We start from the raw sequence: 7541 nt of genomic DNA, 5'->3' as shown, positions 1-7541 counted from the left end.
CTGGGGAGACTAATAACCAACCCAGATGCACAACATAACAGGTAATTGGTTTACTGTTCATTGGTTCTCTCTAATTCTTCAACTGACTTACTTGCTACACCTGGGGAGACTAATAACCAACACAGATGCACAACATAACAGGTAATTGGTTTACTGTTCATGGGTTCTCTCTAATTCTTCAACTGACTTACTTGCTACACCTGGGGAGACTAATAACCAACACAGATGCACAACATAACAGGTAATTGGTTTACTGTTCATCGGTTCTCTCTAATTCTTCAACTGACTTACTTCCTACACCTGGGGAGACTAATAACCAACACAGATGCACAACATAACAGGTAATTGGTTTACTGTTCATCGGTTCTCCCTAATTCTTCAACTGACTTACTTGCTACACCTCGGGAGACTAATAACCAACACAGATGCACAACATAACAGGTAATTGGTTTACTGTTCATCGGTTCTCTCTAATTCTTCAACTGACTTACTTGCTACACCTGGGGAGACTAATAACCAATACAGATGCACAACATAACAGGTAATTGGTTTACTGTTCATTGGTTCTCTCTAATTCTTCAACTGACTTACTTGCTACACCTCGGGAGACTAATAACCAACACAGATGCACAACATAACAGGCAATTAGTTTACTGTTCATTGGTTCTCTCTAATTCTTCAACTGACTTACTTGCTACACCTGGGGAGACTAATAACCAACATAGATGCACAACGTAACAGGTAATTGGTTTACTGTTCATTGGTTCTCTCTAATTCTTCAACTGACTTACTTGCTACACCTAGGGAGACTAATAACCAACACAGACGCACAATATAACATGTAATTGGTTTACTGTTCATTGGTTCTCTCTAATTCTTCAACTGACTTACTTGCTACACCTGGGGAGACTAATAACCAACACAGATGCACAACATAACAGGTAATTGGTTTACTGTTCATCGGTTCTCTCTAATAACCAACACAGATGCACAATATAACAGGTAATTGGTTTACTGTTCATTGGTTCTCTCTAATTCTTCAACTGACTTACTTGCTACACCTGGGGAGACTAATAACCAACCCAGATGCACAACATAACAGGTAATTGGTTTACTGTTCATCGGTTCTCTCTAATTCTTCAACTGACTTACTTGCTACACCTCGGGAGAATAATAACCAACACAGATGCACAACATAACAGGCAATTAATTTACTGTTCATTGGTTCTCTCTAATTCTTCAACTGACTTACTTGCTACACCTGGGGAGACTAATAACCAACATAGATGCACAACGTAACAGGTAATTGGTTTACTGTTCATTGGTTCTCTCTAATTCTTCAACTGACTTACTTGCTACACCTGGGGAGACTAATAACCAACAAAGATGCACAATATAACAGGTAATTGGTTTACTGTTCATTGGTTCTCTCTAATAACCAACACAGATGCACAATATAACAGGTAATTGGTTTACTGTTCATTAGTTCTCTCTAATTCTTCAACTGACTTACTTGCTACACCTGGGGAGACTAATAACCAACCCAGATGCACAACATAACAGGTAATTGGTTTACTGTTCATCGGTTCTCTCTAATTCTTCAACTGACTTACTTGCTACACCTCGGGAGAATAATAACCAACACAGATGCACAACATAACAGGCAATTAGTTTACTGTTCATTGGTTCTCTCTAATTCTTCAACTGACTTACTTGCTACACCTGGGGAGACTAATAACCAACATAGATGCACAACGTAACAGGTAATTGGTTTACTGTTCATTGGTTCTCTCTAATTCTTCAACTGACTTACTTGCTACACCTAGGGAGACTAATAACCAACACAGACGCACAACGTAACATGTAATGGGTTTACTGTTCATTGGTTCTCTCTAATTCTTCAACTGACTTACTTCCTACACCTGGGGAGACTAATAACCAACCCAGATGCACAACATAACAGGTAATTGGTTTACTGTTCATTGGTTCTCTCTAATTCTTAAACAGACTTACTTGCTACACCTGGGGAGACTAATAACCAACACAGATGCACAACATAACAGGTAATTGGTTTACTGTTCATCGGTTCTCTCTAATTCTTCAACTGACTTACTTGCTACACCTGGGGAGACTAATAACCAACATAGATGCACAACATAACAGGTAATTGGTTTACTGTTCATCGGTTCTCTCTAATTCTTCAACTGACTTACTTGCTACACCTGGGGAGACTAATAACCAACACAGATGCACAACATAACATGTAATTGGTTTACTGTTCATTGGTTCTCTCTAATTCTTCAACAGACTTACTTGCTACACCTGGGGAGACTAATAACCAACATAGATGCACAACATAACAGGTAATTGGTTTACTGTTCATCGGTTCTCTCTAATTCTTCAACTGACTTACTTGCTACACCTGGGGAGACTAATAACCAACATAGATGCACAACGTAACAGGTAATTGGTTTACTGTTCATTGGTTCTCTCTAATTCTTCAACTGACTTACTTGCTACACCTAGGGAGACTAATAACCAACACAGACGCACAATATAACATGTAATTGGTTTACTGTTCATTGGTTCTCTCTAATTCTTCAACTGACTTACTTGCTACACCTGGGGAGACTAATAACCAACACAGATGCACAACATAACAGGTAATTGGTTTACTGTTCATTGGTTCTCTCTAATTCTTCAACTGACTTACTTGCTACACCTCGGGAGACTAATAACCAACACAGATGCACAACATAACAGGTAATTGGTTTACTGTTCATCGGTTCTCTCTAATTCTTCAACTGACTTACTTGCTACACCTCGGGAGACTAATAACCAACACAGATGCACAACATAACAGGTAATTGGTTTACTGTTCATTGGGTCTCTCTAATTCTTCAACTGACTTACTTGCTACACCTGGGGAGACTAATAACCAACACAGATGCACAACATAACAGATAATTGGTTTACTGTTCATGGGTTCTCTCTAATTCTTCAACTGACTTACTTGCTACACCTGGGGAGACTAATAACAAACACAGATGCACAACATAACAGGTAATTGGTTTACTGTTCATCGGTTCTCTCTAATTCTTCAACTGACTTACTTCCTACACCTGGGGAGACTAATAACCAACACAGATGCACAACATAACAGGTAATTGGTTTACTGTTCATCGGTTCTCCCTAATTCTTCAACTGACTTACTTGCTACACCTCGGGAGACTAATAACCAACACAGATGCACAACATAACAGGTAATTGGTTTACTGTTCATTGGTTCTCTCTAATTCTTCAACTGACTTACTTGCTACACCTGGGGAGACTAATAACCAACCCAGATGCACAACATAACAGGTAATTGGTTTACTGTTCATTGGTTCTCTCTAATTCTTCAACTGACTTACTTGCTACACCTGGGGAGACTAATAACCAATACAGATGCACAACATAACAGGTAATTGGTTTACTGTTCATTGGTTCTCTCTAATTCTTCAACTGACTTACTTGCTTCACCTGGGGAGACTAATAACCAACACAGATGCACAACATAACAGGCAATTAGTTTACTGTTCATTGGTTCTCTCTAATTCTTCAACTGACTTACTTGCTACACCTGGGGAGACTAATAACCAACAAAGATGCACAATATAACAGGTAATTGGTTTACTGTTCATTGGTTCTCTCTAATAACCAACACAGATGCACAACATAATAGGTAATTAGTTTACTGTTCATTGGTTATCTCTAATTCTTCAACCGACTAACTTGCTACCCTTGGGGAGACTAATAACAAACACAGATGCACAATATAACAGGTAATTGGTTTACTGTTCATTGGTTCTCTCTAATTTTTCAACTGACTTACTTGCTACACCTGGGGAGACTAATAACCAACACAGATGCACAACATAACAGGTAATTAGTTTACTGTTCATCGGTTCTCTCTAAAACCAACACAGATGCACAATATAACAGGTAATTGGTTTACTGTTCATTGGTTCTCTCTAATTCTTCAACTGATTTACTTGCTACACCTGGGGAGACTAATAACCAACCCAGATGCACAACATAACAGGTAATTGGTTTACTGTTCATTGGTTCTCTGTAATTCTTCAACTGACTTACTTGCTACACTTGGGGAGACTAATAACCAACACAGATGCACAACATAACAGGTAATTGGTTTACTGTTCATGGGTTCTCTCTAATTCTTCAACTGACTTACTTGCTACACCTGGGGAGACTAATAACCAACACAGATGCACAACATAACAGGTAATTGGTTTACTGTTCATCGGTTCTCTCTAATTCTTCAACTGACTTACTTCCTACACCTGGGGAGACTAATAACCAACACAGATGCACAACATAACAGGTAATTGGTTTACTGTTCATCGGTTCTCCTAATTCTTCAACTGACTTACTTGCTACACCTCGGGAGACTAATAACCAACACAGATGCACAACATAACAGGTAATTGGTTTACTGTTCATCGGTTCTCTCTAATTCTTCAACTGACTTACTTGCTACACCTGGGGAGACTAATAACCAATACAGATGCACAACATAACAGGTAATTGGTTTACTGTTCATTGGTTCTCTCTAATTCTTCAACTGACTTACTTGCTACACCTCGGGAGACTAATAACCAACACAGATGCACAACATAACAGGCAATTAGTTTACTGTTCATTGGTTCTCTCTAATTCTTCAACTGACTTACTTGCTACACCTGGGGAGACTAATAACCAACATAGATGCACAACGTAACAGGTAATTGGTTTACTGTTCATTGGTTCTCTCTAATTCTTCAACTGACTTACTTGCTACACCTAGGGAGACTAATAACCAACACAGACGCACAATATAACATGTAATTGGTTTAACGTTCATTGGTTCTCTCTAATTCTTCAACTGACTTACTTGCTACACCTGGGGAGACTAATAACCAACACAGATGCACAACATAACAGGTAATTGGTTTACTGTTCATCGGTTCTCTCTAATAACCAACACAGATGCACAATATAACAGGTAATTGGTTTACTGTTCATTGGTTCTCTCTAATTCTTCAACTGACTTACTTGCTACACCTGGGGAGACTAATAACCAACCCAGATGCACAACATAACAGGTAATTGGTTTACTGTTCATCGGTTCTCTCTAATTCTTCAACTGACTTACTTGCTACACCTCGGGAGAATAATAACCAACACAGATGCACAACATAAAAGGCAATTAATTTACTGTTCATTGGTTCTCTCTAATTCTTCAACTGACTTACTTGCTACACCTGGGGAGACTAATAACCAACATAGATGCACAACGTAACAGGTAATTGGTTTACTGTTCATTGGTTCTCTCTAATTCTTCAACTGACTTACTTGCTACACCTGGGGAGACTAATAACCAACAAAGATGCACAATATAACAGGTAATTGGTTTACTGTTCATTGGTTCTCTCTAATAACCAACACAGATGCACAACATAATAGGTAATTAGTTTACTGTTCATTGGTTATCTCTAATTCTTCAACCGACTAACTTGCTACCCTTGGGGAGACTAATAACAAACACAGATGCACAATATAACAGGTAATTGGTTTACTGTTCATTGGTTCTCTCTAATTTTTCAACTGACTTACTTGCTACACCTGGGGAGACTAATAACCAACACAGATGCACAACATAACAGGTAATTAGTTTACTGTTCATCGGTTCTCTCTAAAACCAACACAGATGCACAATATAACAGGTAATTGGTTTACTGTTCATTGGTTCTCTCTAATTCTTCAACTGATTTACTTGCTACACCTGGGGAGACTAATAACCAACCCAGATGCACAACATAACAGGTAATTGGTTTACTGTTCATTGGTTCTCTCTAATTCTTCAACTGACTTACTTGCTACACCTGGGGAGACTAATAACCAACACAGATGCACAACATAACAGGTAATTGGTTTACTGTTCATGGGTTCTCTCTAATTCTTCAACTGACTTACTTGCTACACCTGGGGAGACTAATAACCAACACAGATGCACAACATAACAGGTAATTGGTTTACTGTTCATCGGTTCTCTCTAATTCTTCAACTGACTTACTTCCTACACCTGGGGAGACTAATAACCAACACAGATGCACAACATAACAGGTAATTGGTTTACTGTTCATCGGTTCTCCCTAATTCTTCAACTGACTTACTTGCTACACCTCGGGAGACTAATAACCAACACAGATGCACAACATAACAGGTAATTGGTTTACTGTTCATCGGTTCTCTCTAATTCTTCAACTGACTTACTTGCTACACCTCGGGAGACTAATAACCAACACAGATGCACAACATAACAGGTAATTGGTTTACTGTTCATCGGTTCTCTCTAATTCTTCAACTGACTTACTTGCTACACCTGGGGAGACTAATAACCAATACAGATGCACAACATAACAGGTAATTGGTTTACTGTTCACTGGTTCTCTCTAATTCTTCAACTGACTTACTTGCTTCACCTGGGGAGACTAATAACCAACACAGATGCACAACATAACAGGCAATTAGTTTACTGTTCATTGGTTCTCTCTAATTCTTCAACTGACTTACTTGCTACACCTGGGGAGACTAATAACCAACATAGATGCACAACGTAACAGGTAATTGGTTTACTGTTCATTGGTTCTCTCTAATTCTTCAACTGACTTACTTGCTACGCCTAGGGAGACTAATAACCAACACAGACGCACAATATAACATGTAATTGGTTTACTGTTCATTGGTTCTCTCTAATTCTTCAACTGACTTACTTGCTACACCTGGGGAGACTAATAACCAACACAGATGCACAACATAACAGGTAATTGGTTTACTGTTCATCGGTTCTCTCTAATAACCAACACAGATGCACAATATAACAGGTAATTGGTTTACTGTTTATTGGTTCTCTCTAATTCTTCAACTGACTTACTTGCTACACCTGGGGAGACTAATAACCAACCCAGATGCACAACATAACAGGTAATTGGTTTACTGTTCATCGGTTCTCTCTAATTCTTCAACTGACTTACTTGCTACACCTCGGGAGAATAATAACCAACACAGATGCGCAACATAACAGGCAATTAATTTACTGTTCATTGGTTCTCTCTAATTCTTCAACTGACTTACTTGCTACACCTGGGGAGACTAATAACCAACATAGATGCACAACGTAACAGGTAATTGGTTTACTGTTCATTGGTTCTCTCTAATTCTTCAACTGACTTACTTGCTACACCTAGGGAGACTAATAACCAACACAGACGCACAATATAACATGTAATTGGTTTACTGTTCATTGGTTCTCTCTAATTCTTCAACTGACTTACTTGCTACACCTGGGGAGACTAATAACCAACCCAGATGCACAACATAACAGGTAATTGGTTTACTGTTCATTGGTTCTCTCTAATTCTTCAACTGACTTACTTGCTACACCTCGGGAGACTAATAACCAACACAGATGCACAACATAACAGGTAATTGGTTTACTG

This window comes from Cajanus cajan, chromosome 4 (assembly GCF_000230855.2).
Source record: "Cajanus cajan strain Asha chromosome 4, NIPB_CcT2T_4, whole genome shotgun sequence".
Taxonomy (NCBI): Eukaryota; Viridiplantae; Streptophyta; class Magnoliopsida; order Fabales; family Fabaceae; genus Cajanus; species Cajanus cajan.
The sequence above is the reverse complement of the archived record's forward strand: the minus strand, read 5'-3'. Positions refer to the sequence as shown.